General features: G+C 37.0%; 1 protein-coding gene across 4 annotated transcripts in view; it reads right to left on the reverse strand.

Moving 5' to 3' along the window:
* SLC25A21 (solute carrier family 25 member 21) overlaps positions 1–27,202 on the reverse strand; it is a 516,565-nt gene that overhangs the window by 420,272 nt on the left and 69,091 nt on the right. The window contains exon 1 of one of the 4 annotated variants that reach the window (XM_064365801.1): positions 14,559–19,151. The exons of the other annotated variants lie outside the window; for them this stretch is intronic. The gene's annotated coding sequence lies outside the window, so the exon portion shown is untranslated. Of the gene's footprint in view, positions 1–14,558; positions 19,152–27,202 lie in introns of those variants that run through there. 4 annotated transcript variants of the gene reach the window in all.

The following is a 27,202-nucleotide window of genomic DNA, read 5'->3' on the forward strand; positions in this document are numbered from 1 at the left end:
CAAGTACTTGGTAGGTATTTAATAAATACTAATTGAACAAACTAATGTATTTATTTATATATTTCTTCCTTCACTAGCATGATAGGGCACATGATCTGCTGCATACTTATAAATGACTGGCTCATTCACCACAGACGAAATATGAGCCATTTCAGAAAGAATTAAGATTCAGCATGCTCCATAATTTAAGATGTCTCATAGAAGTTATGACATCATTTGCCCTAAATTCTTCCAAGATAATTGGAAGGATAGTAGCAGGGTCGACTTCCAGGCCCAAATATACAGTTATCTTTGGCTAATCCAAAAGTTGTAGGTAGAATGAATACATTAATTGTTAAATGGTTATCGACTATCTCTATCTATTCTCCTTAATCCTGTCAACTAGTTTGGAGAGAGGTAGGGGGATAGTCAAGATGCTATTAATCTGGAAGAATATTCTACCCAGCCCCTGAATCTAATTTTAAGGGGAGTTACCACCAATGACATTATAAGACCCTGATCATGATGCCTGTAAAGTGCTTGTGTGAACTCTTTTCAACTTTATTTGGGAACAAGATAAAAATTGTAGGTTAATACAGGCATTACAAAGTTACCTAAGTTAGAAGAGTTTTTAAATGGCCTATTTAATTATCTCTAACACTTGGGTATGTCTCCTCTAATGTTAGATGTAATATCAGATATAACTTCTTGAGAGTTGTAATTGAGAAGACGCATTGTTAGTGACACATCATGGAAAATGACTCAACTGTGGCAAAGGTGAGTCTCAAGACATGATCCAAACAAAAGGCATACCACCTACAGTGGCCTCACTTCATGACCAGCATTCAATACACTTACAATTATTTGCTTCTTGCTTCTGTCTGTCAGAATGTGGCTGTCGCCAAATGAACCCAGTCTCCCAAGACTGTTACATCAAACAGGAATTTCTGATTGGTTAATTTATAATTAAGGCCCACAAAGAGGGAACTACTACGTTATCAAGCCAAAAACCATTATTGGCTTAACAGTTGTGTTGCTTTATATTGCTTACAGTGATAAAATACAGTAACAATTAGGAATTAAAATATTTTGAATCTTCTCTTTTATTCTGCACTTCAACTACCGAACTTTCAAATCCTAGCCTAGGAATTATTAAGTAAGATGCTGCAGTAAAGAGAAAACCATGTAAAAGAATTAAATCAACTCTGAATAAACATAAAGGCTCAGATTGAATTATCAATCTTCAATTACCGCACCAGAATCTCTTCAGTACCTAAGTTGTCTTAGCAACAAACTAGGAAACTATAACAAATGTAGCAAGTCTGCCACATTGCTAGAAAACTGCATAACCATATATAGATACTGGTAAAAATAGAAAATGTGGTACATATACACCATGGAATACTACACAGTCATAAAAAAGGAATGAAATCATGTCCTTTGCAGCAACATGGGTGGGGCTAGAGGTTGTAATCCTAAGCAAATTAACACAGGAACAGAAAACCAAATGCAGCATATTCTCAATTATAAGAACTGAGCACATATAGACAGAAATATAGGAACAATAGTCACTCTGGACTATTAGAGGGTAGGGGGAGTGGGTTTAAGAAAAAAACTACTCATAAGGCACTGTGCTCAGTACCTGGGTGACAGGATGACAGGATCCGTACTCTAAACCTCAGTATCATACAATATTTCCATGTAACAAATCTGCACATGTATATCCTGTATCTAAAATAAAAGCTGAAATGTTTTAAAAACATAAAAATAATATTAAGCATTAGCCACGATACAAAGCATTTTTAAAAAGAGAGAGTGGGATTCGCAGGGACACCACTTATTTCTCCCTCTGTCTTCTTAAAACTTTAGTCCTCAGAAATGAAAGGGAGTGATAATACCCATCTAACATGATGGTTATGAAGAATGAATTAATTAGAATATGTAAATCTCCTAGCACACAGTGGAGTGCCTAGCTCATAGCAAATATTCAAAAAAAATGTTAGTTCCTTTCCTTCTTCCTTTTCCTTACCCACCCTGAAGTACCTATTTTACCATGTGGAAATCAGATGGCCACTAGACAAAAGATAAATCATTCAGATCTAATATTAGCAGATCCTTTTCTGTAGGCCTCTCTTCACAGTAGTTTGGTCTATTATTTTTCCCATAGAAATTAGGATATTTTAAAAGTATTTCCTCAGTAATATTAAATAAGGATATTTTGAATTTTGTGTTCAACACTAGTATAACTCAGTAACGCAACCTAAGTAAACCTAATTTTTGCAGTAGATACTTCTACAACTACCACACCTCTATCTGAACATAGCACTAGTATTACTGCCTAAAGTTCATTCCACATTCATACACCAGGAAGCTCTCAACTGTAACTGTCTCATCAATTTCAAGTTTAAATCTATCCTAACTGACTTAATAAATCAAATTGTTCACAACTGAGAGGCAGGAATTTTGTGTGCTCCAGTTTATGCTGAATGTATGCTCTGAGAATAAAAGAGGTATAATAGGATGAAAATCAATTATTTCTCTCCACACAGTTAAGTGACTTCACCGATTGTTTTTTCATTAAATGAATTCATTAAGTGAATTCACCAATTGCTTTTTCAGTCAACAAGTATTCAGAGCCTATTATTTTCCAGGTATTGATACACTATTCTAGGTATGTAGTTGCAGCTATATACTTTTAGGGTTGATTTACAATGCAGTATCTGAAACATGTTTATAGTTTTACTTGATAATTATTACTCACCATGATTCTTCTTTTTAACTACAATAACAATAACACATGTTCACTGATTACAGTAATGCCAAATACAGAGGCAACTGTTTTATCACATTTACTCTTCATAACATTTATATAACACAAGGATTATAATCCCCATTTTACCAGATGAGGAAAAGAGACGTGAAAAGGATATTAAACTTGCCCAAGACCACCCAGTCAGTAAACACGAAAGCTGAAATTTAAATGAAGTCTGTCTAACTCTAGAGTGTCATCTCTTAAGTCTAAACCAGTGCTACTCAAAGTCTGGTCCCTCCATAGACCGGAAGCATCAGAAGCACTTGGGAGCTTGTTAAAAATGCAGAACTTGCTGAATCATACTTTTAGAGAGTGGGACCCAGCCATCTATGTTTAACCAAGCCCTCCATGTGCCTCTCACACATGCTGAAGATTGATAAGCACTACTCTAACCTACTATACTATACATACTACTCAGTCTCCCTAATTCATAACTTACTAATGGTGTTAAGTCAGCTGATTGCTCACTTGCATTTAAGAAATGCATTTAGCCATTATCACAGTTGACCTTTTTGGTTGAATTCTATGGGTAGTTAAAATTCAACTCTGTGCCATATCCTTTAAGCATGGTGACCATTCATCCTAATCTTCCTGGGACAGTTCCATTAAGCCTGTTATCGTGACATAATCATTAAAACTGGTCTCTTTCACTCTCAGAAGTGCCACAGTTTGAGCCATTAATCCTGTGGTTGTCCTAGATAAAAGGCACTACTATAAAGGCAGTCTCTCCCACCTTATGTCCTACCATGCACCCTCACCTCTATGCTCTAGCTACAATAATGGCCTTATCTCAATTCCTTAAAAATCTCAAACTTGCTTGTGATATAAGGTTTTAGCATTTCTGTTCCTTCTTCTTAGAAGGCTCTTTCTCTAGATCTCAGATATATAATCCTCCTTAATAGCACCCAAGGGTAAGCTGGTGGTAGGAGCAGTTGGTCCTGCATACAGGAAATTTGGAGATGTACTGTTGATAGAGAACTTTAAAACAATAACAAAACCAACTTAAAGTCAGTTCAGTCTACTTTTCATTTACCGCTATGCACCAGCAATTTTAAATGTCAATGATAAAATGCTGTTTCTACCAAAATATGTTATTTGTCCTTCAATAAACATTATATTCTACATGAAAGCTAATTCGGAGAAACCTAGTTATATAGTTGGCTTCCAACATATACAGTCATAAATGCTTGAATGCAATTCAAGAGTAAGTTCCCAATAGATTCAGAATAGTTATAGATCACTTTGGGTACAGTTTGTGTCTCCAACTCCTGAGTTACTATATACTCAATAGATTACATTAAAAAAAAGATTCAAAATTCCTATACAAACAATAGATTCAAAATTGTATAATACTGGCATAAGGGCAGTCATATAGGTCAGGATAGAATTGAGAGTCCAGAAACAAACCCTGACATTTATAATTGACTGATTTACAGTGAAGGTACCAAAATAACTCAATAAGGAAAAAACAAGTCTTTTCAAAACATAATGCTGGCACAAGTGCATACTCACATCCAAAAGAATGAAGTTGGACCCTTATCTCACACCAACTCAAAATGGACCTAAGACCTACATTAAGAGAGAAAACCATGAACTTTCTGGAAAAAAAAAAAAAAACATAGGTATAAATCTTTATGACCTTGAATTAGGCCATGGTTTCTGAGATATGACAATAGCAAAACAACAAAAGAATAAAAATTGGACTTTATCAAGGTCAAAACTTTTGTGCTGTCCATCAAGGAAATAAAAAGACTATACAATGTGAGAAAATGTTTGCAAATCATATATCTGGTGCAAAAAACCTGTATCTAGAATATATAATGAACCATTGGCTGGGCATGGTGGCTCACGCCTGTAATCTAAGCACTTTGGGAAAGCCAAGGCGGGTGGATTACTTGAAGTCAGGAGTTCAAGACCAGCCTGGTCAACATTGTAAAACCTTATCTCTACTAAAAATACAAAAATTAGCAGGGTGTGGTGGTGCATGCCTGTAAGTCCTAGCTACTCAGGAGGCTGAGGCAAGTGGATCACTTGAACCCAGGAAGTGGAGGTTGCAGTAAGCCAAGATCATGCCACTGCACTACAGCCTTGAAGACAGAGCAAGACTCCATCTCAAAAAAACAAAGAATACATAATGAACCCTTACAACTCAATAATAAAAAGACAAATAATGCAATTTAAAATGTGAAAAGAAGATATATAAATGGCCAATAAGAAAACAAAAAGATTCTAAACATCGCTGACCATCAGGGAAACACAAACCAAAATCACAATAAACTACCATGTCATACCCAATAGGATAGACAGAATTAAAAAGTCAGATGTTAAGTGTTGGCAAGGACATGGAGAAGGTGGAGCCCTCATACACTGCTGTTGGGAATAAAATGATGCAACCATTTTGGAAAACATTCTGGCAGTTCCCGAAAAGGTTAAACATAGAAGTTACTGTATGACCCAGCAATTCCACATTCCTAGGTATATACCTAAAACATGAAAACATATGTCCACTCAAAAATGTACTCATCAATGTTCATAGCAGCATTATTCATAGTGGCCAAAAAATGGAAACAACCCAAATGTCCAACAATTGATGAATGGATAAATAAAATATGTTATATTCACATAATATAATGTTATTCAACAATAAAAAGAAATGAACTGATACATGCTACAATATAGGTGAACATCGAAAATGTTATGCTAAGTGAAAGAAGCCAGACACAAATAAACACACATTGTCTGATTCCACTTATGTGAAGTATCCAAAATTAGCAAATCTATTGACACAGAAAGTAGATTAGTGATTTTCTAGGGCTGAGGTAGGAAAAGGTGATATGGTGGAAGTGGAGTGATGACTAAAGGGTATTGGTTTCTTTGGGGGCTGATGAAAATGTTCTAAAATTCATCATGACAATAATTGTACAACTCTGTGAATATACTAAAAACCAATTAATTGCACACCTTAATAGTGAATTGAGTGGTACAGGAATAAATGGCATGTGTATTTCAATAAAGTTGTTCTAAAAGAAAAGATTTTAAATGGTAAAACAGTAAGTACAAGCTGCAAGCTATACAGGTATGTTTTTCTTTTTATTAAACAAATACAATGATACAATTTAAAAGTGCTAATCTATTCCCTTTTCCTTTATTGTACTGTAATGTTTATTTTATTTTTATCTTTTACATCATTTTTGTAACTGGCATGATAATACACATGAGGTTAATAAGTTCTTTTTTCATTGTCTGTTTTTTATTTTCTTACAGGGGTTTATCATTCTTCTCCTTGCATGATTATTACTAAAAATAACTGTGTCTGAAGAGGAGGGGGGGTGTTAAAAATTATTTATCCTATATGTCAAATATACAAGAAATGCCTCTGTTGCTCCTTATTATTTAGATTTTTGCTCAAATAGCAGCATCTCAGAGAAGGCTTCCCTAACCCCTCTATTTAAAACAGACAACACTCCACGCTCATGGGATGACATCAGTTTTTATCCCATTCCCCAGCTTTATTTTCTCCAACTCTATGATTATCTGACATTATATTATTTGTTTATTTCTGTATGCTTCATTAGAATGTTAATTTATTAAGGAGTTGTCTGCCTTGCTTACCCCGTATCCTCAATGTACAGTAAACATTCTATCAATATTTAGTGAACAAACACTAAAATATACATATATCGGTTCAATTCATTCAGATAATTTTATCTTTATGCACAATTTCTGTTTTTCTCATCAGTTAGATGAACACATTGATTCTCAATCCTCTCAGCACAGTATTTCCTGTATGGACATTGTATTCTGCTAGAAATTTCAAAGATGTCAGAATAATCAAAATCCCTTTGTCTAGGAATTTGAAATTTAAAAAAAGTATGACATTTTATACTCTTATATTATCTTCAACAAGCATTATGAGCTGTAATTCACTTGACTAAAGTTTAGATTATCCCAGAATTAATTATTCCAGTCTAGTGATAAAAACCAGCCTCATTTATTGAACCTAAATATTGCTGGACTTTGTTAAGTAGACTTCAAAACACTTCTGAAAACTTGACAAATTTTTGTAGAAACTACTTTTGGGGGCCTGGATTTTTTATTATTGTTGCTTTATCTCCTTTTTAAAATAATAATTGTATTTTTAAAACAAAGTACAACTCTGTTATAATATGGTTCAATACTATAACTGTTTGGCTAGGCCTCAGGTCAAATCCCATTCCCTCCACAGTGTGACAATCACACAAGGTATAAACTTGACCAGAGTGCTAGCCTACAACTCCTGTGTTAGTCTTGTGTTAGAATATGGAAGTTAAGATAAAAGGATATTACTCTGGGTATAGGTATGTTTATGCAATGTTCATTTTAGGTCTTCTCAACATAATGAAATATTCTGTCTTCTGAAAAATAAATTGATTAAATTTAGGTATTTGTATATGGATCCTCAACTACTTAACCAAACTAAAGACTGCATTGTAGAGCCCTGAATCTGCAGGTAGAATGCCTGTATTCACATCTCCAGCGTACCACTTACTAGCTGCATGATAGTCGCCAAGTTACTTATCCTCTCTATTTCTCAGTTTTACCCCCTATTCAATAGTACCCACATCAAGAGATGGTAATAATTAAATGAGTTAATCCATGTGGAATACTTAGAACAGAGCTTATGACATGGAACACTACCAAAAAGTGCCAGCCATTTTTTTTAAGTTGAAATGGGAAAGCCATTGAAAATTAGTCTTAGTTATTATAATACACCAATTAAAAATAAAAGGATACAATCTCATACATTTTAATATAAAATTAGTAGGAAGACTTTAAGCTTCAGGTTTTTCATGTATAATTATATTTTATTTGCACAGTCAAAGTAATGACTTTGTGAGGGTAAAATTTGTGCAGAAGTCTAATAGATGCAAGATTATTTTCTTATACTGTTGTAACCTAGAAGAAAAAAGAGTCCACGGCCTTCCTGCTAAGTTTAGACTAGACGCTTTTCATGAATAGTCACGTATTTCTTCATTAAACTGTTTTTTAATGGCCCTTTTGATGACTGCCAGTTTCCTCCACAATAAAAGAAGTTCTGACATGTGAATTCATTTTTTCAATCCAGTAATAATTTTGAATACATTAACTAAGCATCATGGACCAAATAAGGAGCCAATTAGTTGTATTTTCCATCATTGAATAAAGTAAGTATGAATCAACTTCATCACTAAACTTAAAAGGTTGTCATCATTGGCAAAGAAGTCTATTTTGTTCTGCCAACTCAAGTTCCTTTTGGAGAGTAGGGAAAGTTGGATTATCTGTGACCTGAAACCAACTGAGTTTCATTTTCCCTTTTCCTTTGGGAAGGCTAGTCAAGGGAGCTCGTACCATTCTGCAGTAGCACTACACATAAAATTACTTTAAAAACTTCTTACTTAAAGCATCAACTAAAAATTATAGCCCTACACGGTATTTATTTTCATAAGTAGATGTTATTTATTTTTCCTTCTTTATTTATTCTTTATTTTCCTTTCTCACTCATCTAGATATTGGGATGATGTGACGAATTCATCTACTCACCATGCTACCCTCTTTGGTAAATAGACCCCACAGATAATTAACTCATCAACTAGTTACAACAAGCCAAAAAAGAGACAACCATGCGTGAGTCTGTAATCTTAGTGCAAGCACTCTCCAACCATGTTTGTTTTTTGTGAAAGTACATCCTTTCCCCTCAAGCATTGAGTTTTTGGTAGAGATCAGCTTTAAAATCTTTCAAGAAACACACACACCAAACACATCACCATTGTGTGCCTCTTGAGTTAGTGGGTACATCAAATTTAATAAGAAATATGGTTCATCGTACGGATGCATATTGGAAAAGAACATCTCATTTATGGCATTTTCGTGCACTTTTGTGGGAGGGTGGTTTCAAAGGAGAAAATGAAATACAACCTTTAACTTGAAATGTGTCACTAAAGGTTGGGAGATTTTTATATTATAAAATTAAAAATACAATTGGGATGCATTAGTTATTTACAATTAAATGTTTAAATGCATATGCAGTATATTTTTTCCTCTTAAAATTGTATCTTTAGAGTCAGATAGGCTTTCGTTTTCCTAATTATTTGCTTATGTTGCTGCTAATATAATGCATAAAGCTCTAATTTTAAATATCCTGAATTGAAAATATTTCTATAGCTGTTGCTTTTGTAGGATTCACTTTTAAAGAACGTAGAGGAACAAGACACCTAATTATACAAAGTAAAGATAAGTAATAAGCAATTTTATGTTTAAAAGCTGCTAATTAACTGGGCAGCAATTAAAGAGATTACAAAAATCTTAGTTTTAATACTCACATGCTTTTATTATGAATGTTTGCTCTGGTGCATATTTTTCTGTCAGACTAAGTCTCCAAGTGTAAAATGGGCTCCTGCCAAGTCTCTAAAAATCAATCGTTCAAAAATTTTAATTGTAAGAAAGTAAACAAAGAGTAGGTTGAAGCAGTGCAGAGTTCTAATGAGTTAATATAACAAAATTTAAGCAAAATCAACTGTCTTTAAAGCCAGCAAGCTTAGCTCTTGACAGTCATCCATCAAACTGAAGGTCTCCTTAATAAATGCCAATTACAGAGCATATATGCACAAACGTGGCTAGCATAAGCTATAGGATCATTTCCTTCCGAGAAAATTAGTAACCAAGAAAACACCCAGGCAGTGCAAACGACTGGCCCACCCGACAGTAAAGCTTGTCCCTGATCAGAATACTAACCAGCAATATTTCTTTCTCACTCTCTCTCTCTTTTCAACTAAGGAAAAGTTCAGAACCACACAGAATTTTGTTTGGGGTTATACAAATTCCTTCACAATTTGTATAGAAGTCTAACATAACTTTTTAAAAGCCATGACATGCCCATAATGTATACAGAGTCTCTGACTTCCGCCGTAAGCGAGGCTTTTTCCTAACTTAATCATACTCAAATTTCACCCTTTTTAAAGATCCTGATTCAAAAATGTTCACTCATTCTCCACAGTCCACAAATTTATACCATCTCTTCCTGTGGTATTTTATGTGCATAAATTAAAAAAGAATGGCCTCCAATGAGGATTAAAAGATTGGAAAAAATCATAGACTTTCTAAATTTAGGTTCATTTTTCTTATTTTAATTCTCAAAATATGTGTGTTAACGGAACATATATATATTATTCTACAGCCTTATGAAATAACCCATTCACATTAACCTTCCTACCTGGAGGAAGTGCTGTAGCAACTCAGATAGGAAGTTACATCCTAAGTTAAAGACCACTTCACCATGTAACCCAGCATGAGTTATATGTGAGAAATACATATAGGTGAACTCTTGAGAAATATCTAAAATATGTTCCACTGGTACCTTATTAGCTCTTACTGTATAAGGGACACTACTATATGAATTCCAATTTTCAAAAACATTTCTGCTGCCTTTTTCATTTTCTACCTGGCCAGGCAATAAGCCCAACAGCAAACAGGTTTCTTAAAACCATTTGATGACATCAGGGGAGGGGAGGAGACTGTCTTAGAGAGTAAGGCCACGGATCTTTTTTCCAGAAGCCAAAGGCTCAAATTTTATACCACATCATTACTTCTTTAATGGGAATAGATGGGTTTTCAAAAAGAAGGGCTGTGTCCTCCTATGGTGATGAAGATAATTAATGGAGTAAATGAAAACACTCATGTTTGATATTTTTATACAAATGGATTAAAATAGTCTGCTTTAGCCCCAAGTTGATGTCTTATCTAATTGCCCTTTAAAGTGACATCTTCCATCGCACATGTGGACCCGTGCTAAATTCATTTATTTCCATCTTGCCTGAAATTATGATGAATGGTCAAAGCTCCATTCAATTATTTAAAATGTGCAAAGAAACAGAAACAATGAAACTGGCAAACCCCTCTACATTCTTAGGAACAATTTAGGCTAATTAGCATCAACTTCTCCCCCATTCATCATGCCCCTTTAGAAATATAAACAAACTGTCAGCTGTAACCTAACAAACAGATCACTGAGCTACTTAACACAAATTATTCTTACATGAAAAGCTCCTTCTCAGGCAATATTACTCCTTTAGGGCATCTGGGAAGCTGAGCTATTAAAATTGAAGACATATGTTCCAGTCAAACTCAACTCCTGGATTGTAATGATTGCTGTTGTGACAGTTTTCAGTCAGCATATTTGCTGCTGGCAACACAGCGACAAGCTTGAGCAAAGCAAAAGTCAAACGGAATGATGCAATCAGGGCCCTGGATGTGGAGGATGCCTCCTTACACTTCCCATCCCCATGTAGTTGTTGGATCTGCTGTTGCAGCTCAAAGTTGTGCTTAGTTTGGCTTGAGGACAATAAACGAGAGGAAGGTAACAAAGGTGGTCTGTGACAAGACTGTGGATTTCAACATGTGCTATTTTTCTTTTATTTATTTATTTATTTATTTATTTATTTATTTATTTATTTATTTATTTTATTGCATTTTAGGTTTTGGGGTACATATGAAGAACTTGCAAGATTGTTGCATAAGTACACACGTGGCAGTGTGATTTTCTGCCTTCCTCCCCTTCACCTATATTTGGCATTTCTCCCCGTGCTATCTCTCCCCAACTCCCCACCCACCTCTGTCCCTCCCCTATTTCCCCTCCACAGACCCCAGTGTGTAGTGCTCCCTTCCCCGTGTCCTTGTGTTCTCATTGTTCAACACCCGCCTATGAGTGTGAGCAGGCGGTGTTTGATTTTCTGTTCTTGTGTCAGTTTGCTGAGAATGATGGTTTCCAGGTTCATCCATGTCCCTACAAAGGATGCGAACTCATCATTTTTGATGGCTGCATAATATTCCATGGTGTATATGTGCCACATTTTCCCTGTCCAGTCTATCATCGATGGGCATTTGGGTTGGTTCCAGGTCTTTGCTCTTGTAAACTGTGCTGCAATGAACATTTGTGTGCATGTGTCCTTATAGTAGAATGATTTATAATCCTTTGGATATATACCCAGTAATGGGATTGCTGGGTCAAATGGAATTTCTATTTCTAGGTCCTTGAGGAATCGCCACACTGTCTTCCATAATGGTTGAACTAATTTACACTCCCATCAACAGTGTAAAAGTGTTCCTATTTCTCCACATCCTCTCCAGCATCTGTTGTCTCCAGATTTTTTAATGATCACCATTCTAACTGGTGTGACATGGTATCTCAATGTAGTTTTGATTTGCATTTCTCTAATGACCAGTGATGGTGAGCATTTTTCATATATTTGTCAGCCTCATGTATGTCTTCTTTTGTAAAGTGTCTGTTCATATCCTTCACCCACTTTTGATGGGCTTGTTTGTTTTTTTCTTGTAAATCTGTTTTAGTTCTTTGTAGATTCTGGGTATTAGCCCTTTGTCAGATGGGTAAACTGCAAAAATTTTTTCCCATTCTGTTGGTTGCCGATTCACTCTAATGACTGTTTCTTTCACCGTGCAGAAGCTGTGGAGTTTGATTAGGTCCCATTTGTCTATTTTGGCTTTTGTTGCCAATGCTTTTGGTGTTTTGGTCATGAAGTCCTTGCCTACGCCTATGTCCTGAATGGTTTTGCCTAGATTTTCTTCTAGGGTTTTTATGGTGTTAGGTCTTATCTTTAATCCATCTGGAGTTAATTTTAGTGTAAGGTGTCAGGAAGGGGTCCAGTTTCTGCTTTCTGCACATAGCTAGCCAGTTTTCCCAACACCATTTATTAAACAGGGAATCCTTTTCCCATTGCTTGTTTTTGTCAGGTTTGTCAAAGATCAGATGGTTGTAGATATGTTGTGTTGCCTCCGAAGCCTCTGTTCTGTTCCACTGGTCTATATCTGTTTTGGTATCAGTACCATGCTGTTTTGATTACTGTAGCCTTGTAGCATAGTTTGAAGTCTGGTAGTGTGATGCCTCCCGCTTTGTTCTTTTTGCTTAGAATTGGCTTGGCTATGCGGGCTCTCTTTTGGTTCCATATGAAGTTTAAGGTGGTTTTTTCCAGTTCTGTGAAGAAGGTCATTGGTAGCTTGATGGGGATAGTGTTGAATCTGTAAATTACTTTGGGCAGTATGGCCATTTTCACGATATTGATTCTTCCTAACCATGAACATGGAATGTTTCTCCATCTGTTTGTGTCCTCTCTTATTTCATTGAGCAGTGGTTTGTAGTTCTCCTTGAAGAGGTACTTTATGTTCCTTGTTAGTTGTATTCCTAGGTATTTTATTCTCCTTGTAGCAACTGTGAATGGCAGTTTATTCTTGATTTGGCTCTCTTTAAGTCTGTTATTGGGGAATATGAATGCTTGTGATTTTTGCACATTGATTTTGTATCCTAAGACTTTGCTGAAGTTGCTTATCAGTTTTAGGAGATTTTGGGCTGAGACGACGGGGTCTTCTAGATATACAATCATGTCGTCTGCAAATAGAGACAATTTGACTTCCTCCTTTCCTATTTGAATACCCTTTATTTCTTTTTCTTGTCTGATTGCTCTGGCTAGAACTTCCAGTACTATATTGAATAGGAGTGGTGAGAGAGGGCATCCTTGTCTAGTGCCAGGTTTCAAAGGGAATGCTTCCAGTTTTTGCCCATTCAGTATGATATTGGCTGTTGGTTTGTTGTCAATAGCTTTTATTATTTTGAGATACGTTCCATCAATACCTAGTTTATTGAGGGTTTTTAGCATAAAGGGCTGTTGAATTTTGTCAAAGCCTTCTCTGCATCAATTGAGATAATCATGTGGTTTTCTCTTTGGTTCTGTTTATGTGGTGAATTTCACTACATCCTATGAGGCTAGTGCTACTTAGTTTTCAATATTTCATTGAAGCTAATAAATCCTGGTTTATCATTTCAGAGAAGCTAGAAAAGATACAGTTAGAAGGGTCCCAGTTCAGGAAAACAGCTTTCCAATAGATTAGGTATGTCCCCTCAAACAGTACTTGAAAACTGAGTTTTTTCCTTTCAACTAAGAGGAATAAAAACAATGGGTTTACCCCTGTACATAATAGACCTCTGTGGTTAAAGCCCTGTCCTGAAATTTAACCAAGATAGCTTTTTCTTTATTGTTTAAATATAGTCACATGTACAGTTGATTCTAATTATCTGCACTAGTTATGTCCAATAAAGTTGTGGTGAAAACTGCATTAGCCAACACTGAACCCACTGCTCCTAGAGAAGAAAAGAGTTAAGTTCCTATGTGTTTCTGGTTACAACATTTTCACCAATCAATCAATATATAATCTCACTTTATGTGTGTTTCTGTTAAAGACATCTTACTTAATATATACTTTTGATTTATTAACATAGAAGTCACAACCAATGGCACTATAACTCAAGCCTGAATAAAGCGTACCTGACACACAGATTTTCTCATAAGGCACATCTTGCCTTTAGAAACCATAGACAACACTTCTGCACAATGGCTTGGGGACCATTTTAAACAGTAAAATCAGGAACAAAAAAGCCCCAATACATAGCACTAAATGGACTGCAAAAAGGACCTTGTTTACAGTAGGACAACTGAAACACGAAGGCAGAGTATCACCTTGTTCAGCTGGGAACATGTGCATTAGATGATGCAAATTTTCCATTATTGCACATGTCTGTGAATGACTGAAAAAGAACCATGAGTATTGATTTGGGGCTTACACATAAATTTTACCAAGTTGGCAAATTTACAAATATGATATCTGCAAACAATGAGGATCAACTGTTTGTACATTCATACATATTTTCTCTCTGACTTCCCACTGAATGCCTCTGAGTTATTACCTTCAGTAAAGCAAGGGTTGGCCGGGCGCGGTGGCTCACGTCTGTAATCCCAGCACTTTGGGAGGCCAAGGCAGGTAGATCACTTGTGTTCAGGAGTTAGAGACCAGTCTGGGCAACATAGCAAAACCCTGTCTTTAAAAAAGTACAAAAATTAGCCAGGCATGGTGGTGCATGCCCGTAGTCACAGCTACATGGGAGGCTGAGATGGGTGGATCATCTGAGCATGGGATGTGGAAGTTTCAGTGAGCCCATATTGTGCCATTGTACTCCACCATGGGTGACAGAGAAAGACCCTGTCTCTTATTATTATTATTATTTTTAAATAAAGCAAGGGTCATATTCTGAAGCCTCAGAAGCAAATATAAGGTAGGTGGCCATAGAATTCCTTGTAATATGGTAAGCCAAAAAGCCTTTCAAATATGTTTTTTTTTTTTAGCATCCTAGAAATATAAACCTTAATGGCACCTATAGCTACTGCAGTAATAGTGTGAATGCACAATACAGTCCACCCTACACAGTGCCATGTCTATACCCTATTGAAGCACTTGGATTACTGTTATTTGCTGTAGTGGACAGTGGTTGTTGCTGGCATCAATCTCCGCCCTCCTCCTACCTACCTATGCCTCCGATTTCCCCCCAGTGTTGTTTAAGTAGGGTTGTTTCTCAAGGTGGATTATTGGCTTTAAAGCCAATTTGTATATGTCATCCCTAAGCCACAGGGATTCTTTTAGGGATGAGTCCATGACTCTGTCTGGGGCAATGACATATAAGGGGATATTTGCTGAGCATTTCTGGAAAGAAATGGTTCCTCTCTGGGAGAACCATGGTGGAGCCTGCTTCAGGACGGTGCAGGCACTATGGAAAGTGGGGCAGAAAAATTAAAGGAAAATGGGTCCTGGCTGATATTGCTGAGCTACTGAAAAAACACTCAAATTTATCCCACTTCTTTTTCATTTTTCAGTTAAATAGATAATAAATCTAGCCTTCATTATTTAAGGCAACATGGGTGAAATTCTGTTTTTCTTGTACCCAAGAGAATTCTGATATATTTAAATGTTAGTTTTACTGTCTGTTCCTAACATTCACACACACACACACACACACACACACACACACACACACACTTGGGGGGAGAGAGAGAGAGAATTCCTTGAATTATCTTTTGTTCATATTTTTTAAATGTTCTACTTCCTGGTATCATGACTGATGTATATATAGCAACTATTGATAAATATATTGAATTCAATTAGTTTAGGGTGGAACATCTTCCATCAATGTAAAATAATAAACAGTGTACCACATTAACCAGAGCATGATTAGCCAAGATGGCTGCTATCATATTGCTACCCACTGATGAGAACAAAGTTCTCATTATATTTACCTTAAGTATAAAATGTTTCAAGGTTAAAATGTTAATATATCCAATTAAGAATGATTTTTTAGTTTATCAAGTAAAATTACAAAGATAACATGATCTTTTCTCCTGCTTACCCCACAATGAAGAATAATTTATGAATACCTTTTCTTTAGTATCCTTAACTCCAGTTTCTCTGGATTAGGATAATGAATAGACCTGAATGTTACCCAAGCTTCATTGATAAATATAAAGTACTATGGCAATTTTTTAAAGTTTCTGCCTAGTCTTTTCTTTCTCTATGGGTGGTTTTTCACAGTCACGATTATTTGTAAATGCAAAACTGTGTGTATAATAAATTGCAACTGCAACTGGCTAACCTCAGAAGACTGACACGTGACTAATTACTCCCACAGGTGGCCAACTGCTTTGGCAATTAGCCCATTGTGGGCAAAATTCATTGCGTGTAAAAAAGAGGCTTCCTTTTCAAAATATCCACACCTACTTTTTGGAGGATGAATGGAGGGGAGAGAAGTTAGTGAAGGGAGGATGAAGGGATAAGGGACAGATGGAAAAATTAATTATTTCTTTAACAAACCATTTCATCTGAATTTCTCCCCTACATGGTGGAATTCTACCCAAACACTCTCCCAGACCCCTAAAAAGACCTGAGTACCAACTTAAAGAGAGATCAGGCCATCCAGCTAAACATTTAAAGTAATTCTAAGGTTATCTGGCATGATCCCATGTTTTCTCTTTAGCTTATCATATACATTTCAGAAATGTTTGAGTGACATGGTAGCAATTTTAAAGACTCTATTTTAGCCCATTCCTCAGAGCACATAGCAAATAACATAAATGGGTCATGTCTAAATATACTTTTTAAAAGTTAATTATCTGTGGTTATGCAATGTCATTAGCTTCCTATTCAAATGTTCCTAAGCCCTAACTAACATTGCTACATCATAGCAATGTGAGCAAGTGTGGAGTTCAGACTTTAAATATTTTTTTCCATGACAGACTTTAATCAAGAATTAGGCAAATTTTCTAAAGATCTAGATAGTCACCTTGTGATCAATCTCTGCTCACCAGAGGCAGGTCTCTTGGAAGGTAAGACTAGTAGCATAGCAACAATCAGACACAAAAAGGCGTCTTACACATCAGACTTGAAAATAATTGGATTCTTTATTGCCATCCAGCTAAGAAGACACCTATTAATATGGAAAAAATAAAATATTTGATATTGTCCAGTTTGATGAGAATGGGGAGATAAAAGCATTCATATTCTGTACTGAGAACAAAAATTGGAGGGAAGTTTAGAAGTATCTGTGAAAATGTAAAACCAAATGTGTTTGGCCCATCAATTTCTCTTCTAGGGAATTATCTTACAGATAAGCAAGTTTGTGCACACACACATATATACTTATATTAACATTTACATATATATACACAAATACACATAATCACATGAAGACATGTACACAGATATACACACATGAGCATCTAGATGCATATTCCACATTGCAGGGTATTCACTGAAGCAGTCGTGACTGGCTGAATAAACTATGGTATATAGTATACAGAATGAAGTAAAAAACTGGTACCCAGGATACAAAATTTCAGTTGAATAGGAGGATTAAGTTCACAAAACCTATTGTACAACATGGTGGCTGAGATTAATAGCAGTGCATTGTAGTTTTGAAAATTGCTAAGAGATTAAATTTGGGTGTGTGTTCTCACCATACACAAAAAGGGTAAGTATGTGAAGTGATATGATATATATGTTAATTGGCTTAAATTGGTCATTCCATAATGTACATGTCTGAATTGCGGTTATAAACAGTCTTTAAGTATACTGTCTTTGTCCCTGACCTTTGAGATTTTGATTATTATATGCCTTGGGGTAGTCTTATTCAGGCTGAATCTGTTTGGTATTCTTTTACTTTCTTGGACCTGGTTATTTACATATTTCTCTAGGTTTGGAAAGTTCTCTGTTATTATTTCTTTGAATAAACTGCCTACCCTGATCTCTTTTTCCTACATGCTCTTTAAGGCCAATCATTCTTAGATTTGTCCTTTTGAAGCTATTTTCTAGATCTTGTAAACTATTCCTTTTCATTCTTTTTTTTCTCCTCTGTGTATTTTCAACTAGCCAGTCTTCAAGTTTAGTAATTCTTTTTTTCTCCTTGATCAATTCTGTTGTTGAAACACTCTGATGTATTTTTCAGTTTGTCAACTGAATTTTTTTCAGCTTCAGGATTTCTGTTAATTTTTTTAAATGATATCAATTTCTGTTAGATTTCTCCGATAGAATTTTGAATTCCTTCTCTGTGTTATCTTGCAGTTGGTTGACTTTCCTCAAAACAGTTATTTTGAATTCTCTGAGAGGTCTCCTATCTCTATCACCTCAGAATTGGTCACTGGTGGCTTATTTGGTCTGTCTGGTGAAGTCATATTTTCCTGAATGTTCTTGATGCTTCTGGAGGTTTGTTGATGTCTGGGCACTGAAGAGTTAAGTACTTATTCCAGTCTTTGCAGTCTGCCCTTGTTTGTACCTGTCATTCAGAGGGCTGATTTTTTTTTTTTTTTTTTTTTGGTTCTAATGAAAGTGCTTTTTTTAATTTTTATTTTGATTTAGTTTTAGTTTTTTGGGTTTTCTTGAGACAAGGTCTCTGTTGCCCAGGCTGGAGTGCAGTGGCACTATCTTGGCTAACTGCAACCTCCACCTCCTGGGTTCAAGCAATTCTCCTGCCTCAGCCACCTGAGTAGCTGAAATGACTGGTGTGCACCACCATGTCCAGCTAATTTTTGTGTTTTTAGTAGACACAGGGTTTCGCTTTGTTGTCCAAGCTGGTCTTAAACTCCTGAGCTCAAGCGATCTGCCTGTCTTGGCCTCTCAAAGTGCTGGGATTACAAACGTGATCCACTGCACCTGGCTGAAAATGTTTTCTTGCATTAAGAGTTGTTTAATTTGATGTTCCTGGGGAGGTAGACAATTGTTGAAGGGTTCTATTTGGCCATTATGTTCTGCCTCATAAATATCCTTATTCTTAGGAAAAACACACTGAAATATTTAGGGCTCAAGGAACACAGTATTTGCAACTTACTCTCAAATGATTCAGACAAAAACAGTATCAGGCTGGGCATGGTGGCTCATACCTATAATTCCTGCACTTTGGGAGGCCGAGGCAGGTGGATCACCTGAGGTCAGGAGTGTGAGACCAGCCTGGCCAACATGGCAAAACCCCGTCTCTACTAAAAATACAAAAAATTACCCAGATGTGGTAGCAGGCACCTGTAATCCGAGCTATTCAGGAGGCTGAGGCAGGAGAATTGCTTGAACCCAAGAGGCAAGGGTTGCAGTGATCTGAGATCGTGCCATTGCACTCCAGCCTGGGCAATAAGAGTGAAATTTGTCTGGAAAAAAACACAATCAATCAATCAATAGATGGATGGATAGATAGATAGCTACAGAGAAGAAATGATAAAGCAAATGGGGCAAAATGTCAACAGCAGTGAATCTAGGTAAAAGGTTCTTTTTACAGTTATTACAACTTTCTTTCTGTAAGCTTCAATGTTTTTCCAAATAACTTCTTTGTAAAGAAACATATGCAATTTCAGGAAGTATATAGCAAAAAGAATTCACAGTATTTACCTCTAGGGAATGGGGATAGAGGGTTTTTGGCAGGTGGGGACAGGGTAAGATTGTTGGGAGGGAGAGGGACTTAGCTTTCATCTAATGTCTTTATCTACTGTCACAATTAGCCTCAGCTAAATTTGTAATTAGAATGCCTAATTAATTCTAAAACAGCAGTGTATAGAGCCCCAGAAAGTATAGCCTTTGGAGACAGACAGATCCTGGCTGAAATCCTGTCAATTCCCACTTTACTCAGGGTGTGACCTTGACAAAGCCAAGTAATTTCCTTGAGTGTGGAATTCCTTACAAGATCTGGTTTCTAGTCCCAGCTCTGCCACTAACTCACTGGGAAATGTTAGGCAGGATATTTGACCTCTCTGGGTATCAAGTCTTTTAAGAGTCTACAAAGTAAGTTAATCATGATTTCTTTCCAAGCCGATTTTTGCTATAAAAGAAGTTTGGTTTTCCAGGATATTATCTGCTTTAACAGGAAGAGTTCTTCTTAATTGTATCATTTACATGAAGAAAAGATGGTTTGCTATTTTCTGGGCTGATGACTATCACCTAATTGATTCTCCTAGTAGGAGACAAAGCCTCGTCCTGTCACCCAGGCTGGAATGCAATGGCACAATCTTGGCTCACTGCAACCTCCTCCTCCTAGGTTCAAGCAATTCTCCTGTCTCAGCCTCTGTAGTAGCTGTTATTACAGGTGAACACCATGCACCTGGGTAATTTTTATATTTTTAGTAGAGATGGGGTTTTGCCATGTTGACCAGGCTGGTCTCGAACTCCTGACCTCAAGTGATCCACTGCCTCGGCCTCTCAAAGTGCTGGGATTACAGGTGTGAGCCACCATGCCCAGATGGACTTAAAATATTTTAAACCTCTGGAATTGAGACCGCATAGATTTGTAATAATTTGGGCTTCCCCGAAGTCAGGGGCCAGAAGTGTATAATATCCTTTCCTTGCACCTTCTCCTCCACCTTCCCCAGGGAGCATTTCTCAGCCTATTCTTTGTGTGTCTACCTAAAACCCTTCTGTGGCAACCATCAGAAAGTTTCTAACCAAGGAGGGCCCTGTTCTCACATCTCTTTCTCCTTAACATTTAAACCCTGCTTTGCTGGAAGAAAATTTAATCCATATGCTTGAGTAATTCTTATTTAACACATCAAAATATTCAGTTGTAACAGTCATTTGTTGTCTCAATAATCCTCCTGGGTCTTTTTAAGGGCTTTTGTTCTTAGTAGTCTCAATTTAGTAGTCAAAAATGGAATTTGAACTCCAGAAGGATAGTTCCTTATCCATATTAATTCTCACTCATTCTGGTAGACCCTGCCAGGACATTCCCCCATTCCCCATGTTAGGTAAGAAAGTCTTTGTTCTAATACACACTTACTTTCTTTTATTTATAGGATAAGAATGTTAGTTACTATTTACTGTGCACCAACATGGCAGGCTTTGTACTGGGAACTTTAGATGTATCTTTAACCTTCACATTGAGTAGGGTAAGCATAATATTTTCCTTCTTTTCCAGATTCAGAACCTGAAGGTCTGAGAGAGTAAGTGATTTTCCTAAATCCATACGGGTGGTAAGAGCCTAGATGTTACTAACTCCAAACACTGCGCTTACTCTTTATATATTAAATTTAAAAACAAATGGCACTTCCACTTCCACAGCCGGAGGCCTTGCTAGCAGGTCCTCACACCCTCGTTTCCCTGGCAATTTCTATTCATTCCAGCTCAAATGCCACCATCTCTATGTTTTTTTTGTTTTGTTTCTCTGTAATGGAGTCTCACTCTGTTGCCCAGGCTGGAGTGAAATGGCACGATCTCAGCTCACTGTGACCTCCACTTCCCATGTTCAAGAGATTCCCTGCCTCAGCCTCCCAAGTAGCTGGGACTACAGCTGTATGCCACCACACCTGGCTAATTTTTGTATTTTTAGGAGAGACAGGGTTTCACCATGTTGGCCAGGCTGGTCTTGAACTCCTGACCTCAGATATTCTCCTGTCTCAGCCTCCCAAAGTGCAGGGATTACAGGGTGAGCCACCATGCCCGGCCACCACCACCTCTATGAAGGCTTCCTTCTTTGCTGTCTTACACATCCTTCTTTGTTCTACTTACCACACTTCAATATAATTATGTTTTCATATACATTTTCCTTTTAAACTATGAGCTTTTATGTTTGGGGTTATTCTTATTCATCTAGATCATCATAAAGCCCAATCCAAATTAGATCCTTAGTTGAGGTATCTCAACTGGAATATCTCTTACTTAAGACTGAGGTAGAGATGTCATTCATTGGTTCATTCCAATTAATCTAGGCACCAGGAACATGACAAGTTAAAACAAGCAGATCACTTCCCACACTCAACACCATTCAAGTTTAGAGCCAAGTTCTCCACTCCCTATGGACTATATCTAGATATCCTCTTCAAAGGACAGATCAGTAGAGAATGGCTTATAATATGTGGGGACAGCAAAATGCACTGGGTCAAGTGGGTGATTCTGGTGTCAGTTCACCTGCCTGGGCAATTTACTTAACCTCAGTTTCCACATAAATTGAATTAGGAAAATAACACCTATTATTGGGTGACTGGGATGTTGTAGAACACAATTTATATTGCAGACATTACCTGTAAACTTAGAATAGTGCCTGAAACTTAGGGTTCAATAAATACTAGCTATTATTATCATTCTCTGTCTCACCCAGTCCATTTTTTCCTCTTTGGCTGACCACTCACTTACTTAGCAATTATAAACTAAGAAATTAAATAAAATAATCTAATATGATGATTTCACATATACACTATCTTTCTAAAAGCCTTTTATTGTGTATTGAAAAATAATGTATTAATCCAAGTCTAAAATGCCTAGGCCAAACAGGTATAATAATTTTTTTAAATTTGTATTTATTTATTTATTTATTTGAGACAGAGTTTCGCTCTTGTTGCCCAGGCTGGAGTACAATGGCACAATCTCAGCTCACTGCAACCTTCACCTCCTGGGTTCAAGCGATTCTCCTGCCTCAGCCTCCCGAGTAGCTGGGATTACAGGCATGTGCCACCACGCCTGGCTAATTTTTGTGTTTTTAGTAGGGATGGGGTTTCACCATGTTGGCCAGGATGGTCTCCATCTCCTGACCTTGTGATCCATCTGCCTCAGCCTCCCAAAGTGCTGGGACTACAGGTGTGAGGCACCGTACCTGGCCAGGTGTAATAATTTTTATACAAAACACAATTATTAGTTGAGAAGATACTCTCTCACTTCTGTAATTTCTCCCAACACAGATATATCTTTTCTTTTTCACCTCTAAAATTTCCGTCCACTACACACAGTCTATTTTTTCTTTTTCCTTTTCCTTTTGAGATAGTCTTGCTCTGTTGCTCAGGCTGGAGTGCAATGGCACAATCTCGGCTCCCTGCAACCTTCACCTCCTGAGTTCAAGCAATTCTTCCACCTTAGCCTCCCAAGTAGCTGGGATTACAGGCATGTACCACCACAAGGCTAAGTTTTGTATTTTTAGTAGAGATGGGTTTTGCCATGTTGGCCAGGCTGGTCTCGAACTCCTGACCTCAAGTGATCTGCCTGCTTTGGAAATGTTAAGAAGGGTGGTAGTTTGACTACCCAAAACATTGAAAAAGGATCTAATAAAAAATTCAGAACTGAATGCTTCTATTTTAACCAAATTTGTTACAGGCTGGGATTACTGATGTGAGCCACTGCACCCAGCCTATCTTTTTATTTATATGTTTCTTTTTTTCTTCTTCTAAGTCAGCTTGTGTGACTCTGTAAGCACACAAAAGTTTATGAAGCCAAGGTCATAAACTCACTCCATTCGCAAGTCAGCCTATTCCCTGTTTGATAGCTGTGAGATATACTCCTAATCTTAGCCAAAGTTGCTAACGAAACCATTTATCACAAGAAATGCCAGTGAGTGAATATGCTTTAAAAACTCAGATATTTTTTATAGTGTAATATCCAGATAAATGAAAAATTTTCATGTACAAAGACGTGTCATATTATTTTAATTGTTAAAAATTTGATAAAACTAAATGTTCAGTAATAGAATAATGGTATAACAAACTTTATAGTCATACAATAAATTTTAAATGATGGTTTGCAAAGATTTTTAAGTGAAATTACAATATAATGATAATTTTTTATAAAGCAGAATATAGAACCATATATATGTCATGTATTTAAACACATTTAGATGAAACCCATATATGTATAGAAAATACAATCAAAAAAATGCACTAAAATATTAACATTCTAGTTGTGGTTATCTCTGTGTAATTAAATGAATTATGGGTGACTTTTATTTTCTTCTTGATAAAGAAGACTGTACCAGTTCTGACTTTTACTGACTGTGTTAAATGCATTTTGTGAATCCCCTCATGTTTCAGTTTCCTCATCTATAAAATGAAGAAAATGAGAATACATGTTTCACAAGTATTATGATGCATCACATGAGATAATGAACATAAAAATAATTAACAAATGTTAATGTAATGTTTAAATATTCAATTATTGGAAAACAGTATAACTGTATTATAAGTTACAGCAGTTAGGACTGGAAATTGTGTTTGTTTAAAAGATGTAAAAAAAACTTGTAATAATGGCCAGGCATGGTGGTTTATGCCTGTAATCTCAACACTTTGGAAGGCTGAGGCGGGCAGATCACTTGAAGTCAGGAGTTTGAGACCAGCCTGGCCAAAATCATGAAACCCTATCTCTACTAAAAGTATAATAAATAAGCTGGATATGGTGGCACATGCTTGTAATCTGAGCTACACGGGAGGCTGAGGCAGGAGAATCACTTGAACCTGGGAGGTGGCGGTTTCAGTGAGCTGAGATCACACCAATGCACTCTAGCCTAGGCAACAGAAAGAAACCCTGTTTCAAAAAAAAAAAGTAGCAAATGTTTGTCTCTTTCTTCTGAGACTTTTCCTAGTCCCCTAGGTTTCCCTGTTCCTTTACCTCTCCAAGCAATAATGTTGCACTATTATTGGAAATAGTGCAATAATGTTGCACTATTATTGGAAAGGCTCAGAAAATGTTAAGAAGGGTGGTAATTTGACTACCCAAAACACAACTGAATGCTCCTATTTTAACCAAATTTGTCAGCTTCCAGAAAAACTAGTGTACTCTCAGAAAGTAGTCAAAGTTGGCTGAGCATGGTGGCTCACTCCTGTAATCACAGCACCTTGGGAGGCTGATGTGGGAGGATCACTTGAGGTCAGGCATTCGAGACCAGCCTGGCCAACATGGTGAAACACCATCTCTACTAAAAATACAAAATTAGCAGGATGTGGTGGTGGGTGCCTGTAATTCCAGCTACTCGGGAGACTGAGGCAGGAGAATTGCTTGAACCTAGGAGGTAGAGGTTGCAGTGAGCCAAGATCATGCCACTGCACTCCAGCCTGGGCAACAAGAGCAAAACTCCGTCTCAAACAAACAAACAAAAAAGAAAGTAGTTAGTCAAAGTCAACCATACTATTTAATACATACTATTTAATAATTAATATTGTATCACTTCTAGCAATACTTATGACTAGGGGATAAAGAAAACTGAAAGCTCTTCTAGGTAAAATAGAATATCCACATTGGCTGGAATGCATGTTTAAAGTGCTATGGGAAATATTATACTTCAAGTAATAAATATTTCATCTCACCTTCACTGAAAGCAACAAGAAAAGGAATAAGCAGAGAAGAGACTTGCATATCTCTTCCTCTCCCAAAGGGTAAGAGACTTAGAATTACACTAAATTACGTACAGCTGAGGTTTCTGATAACTGGCTTCCAAACTGGGCCTGATCTCTTAACTTGCTGAGGAATCCTAAATGCCACAGGAGCATCTATCAGGGGTTTAAGCAATATTCCATATAGCATAACCTGGTTTTAGTTTCAGAATAAAAATAGTCACCATGGAACAACCGCATGCTTTCAGCTTTGTATAAATGTTACTTCATTGAACTCTTTTAATAAGCAGGTATCATTTTTCTATATTTTGCAAATGAAGAAATTAAGGACCAGAGAAATTAAGTAACTTCTCTAACATTCCAGAGCTCAAAACAGGCTGAGCAGGTGTTCAAATTCTTCCAAGATCCATGTTCTTTCTACTATGTTCTTCTTAAGGCTTCTTTTCTTGCTGTCTAGACAACCAACCAGGATCTTCATGCTAATCTGACTACCCAAAAATCCCAAGCCTCAACTGTGCTTCATTATCATGGCACGCAACAGACAACATCCACTCACTTTTACCTGCCTCTTAGGATGAGCTTCGTACTGAATCATGTCACTTATTTAGTCATAAAGCATTTTCCAAGTACCTGCTGTTTGCCAGAATTTTCTAAAGATACTTTTTACCCACTCAAATCCTTTACAACACAAGTCGGAAGTCATCTTAACCCAAATCTGTATAGAGCACATGCAGAGAGAAGGACCATTTCTGTGCTTTCCACAGCTCATGGACCACTCTCACTGCACTCCCACCATACTCCCTCCTCTTCAGAAATGGACACCAGTGGGAATTCTGAAATTCTGCTACCAAAATTGGGAGTTTAATTCTGCTACCAAGTCAGGTCACTAACATATAATTTACTTTACTAGAAATGGACATAAAAATAAGTAACCTCATAAATGGTATTAGTGTCCTTACAATAGGTCCTCAAGGGAGCTTTTTCACCCCTTCCATCTGAGGATGCAGCTAGAAGGTACTAACCATGAAATGGAGAGCTAGCTCCCATCAGACATAGAATCTGATGGCACCTTGATCTCAGCCTCCTCAGCCTCTAGAATTGAGCAAGAAATATTTGTGGTTTATAAATTCTCTGGTCTAAGGTATTGTTATAGCAGCATGAACCAACTAAGGGAAATAAAACTAAGATAAAGGTTTAAAGCAATTAGTAACTTACTAAAAATATACATTGTTTTTACCAAAGCCAATCCTTTGATAAGCATTATTCTCTAATCAAAATCATATGAAAATGATAATGAGAGATCCAAGATGGCCGATGACTATCAGCTCGGGCACGTACCTCCCAGTGAAAGCGCAAAGAATGAGAGGACGTCACACTTTCAGACGAATATTTGTTGCTCACGGACCAGGAGATTCCAGTGGAGGAGCCCCACGGGTCGCCAGGGCAACTCTTGTGGCCGGCGTGGCGGTTTTGCTGGTGCCTTAGTGCGCCAATTCTAGGTGCAGAGTCCGGAGATTCCCGGGCAGAAAAGCACCATCAATCTTAACACCACTGTTTTGGCCAGCTCAGTGGACTGCTCAGATTTCGGCGCTGGGAATCAACAAGTTGGACGTCAGAGACCTAGTTAGAAAGTCAGCAATTACAAAGACGACAGACGGATAAATATATAATGAAGGGAAGAAACCAGTGTAAAAAGGTAGAGAACACTCAAAATCAGAATGCCTCTCCCTCTACAGGGGATTGCAATTCCCCATCAGTAACGGAACAAGGCCTAATAGATTACACGTGTGTTCCAATAACAGAAGCAGGCTTCAAAACGTGGGTGATAAGAAACTTCTGTGAATTAAAAGAACTTGTTCTAACCCAATGCAAAGAAACTAAGAACCTTGAAAAAAGGTTTGACGAAATGTTAACGAGAATGGACAAGATAGAGAAGAATATAAGTGAA

This window comes from Aotus nancymaae, unplaced genomic scaffold, assembly GCF_030222135.1.
Source record: "Aotus nancymaae isolate 86718 unplaced genomic scaffold, 86718_ANA_hifiasm-v0.15.2.pri h1tg000062l, whole genome shotgun sequence".
NCBI classification, from domain to species: Eukaryota; Metazoa; Chordata; class Mammalia; order Primates; family Aotidae; genus Aotus; species Aotus nancymaae.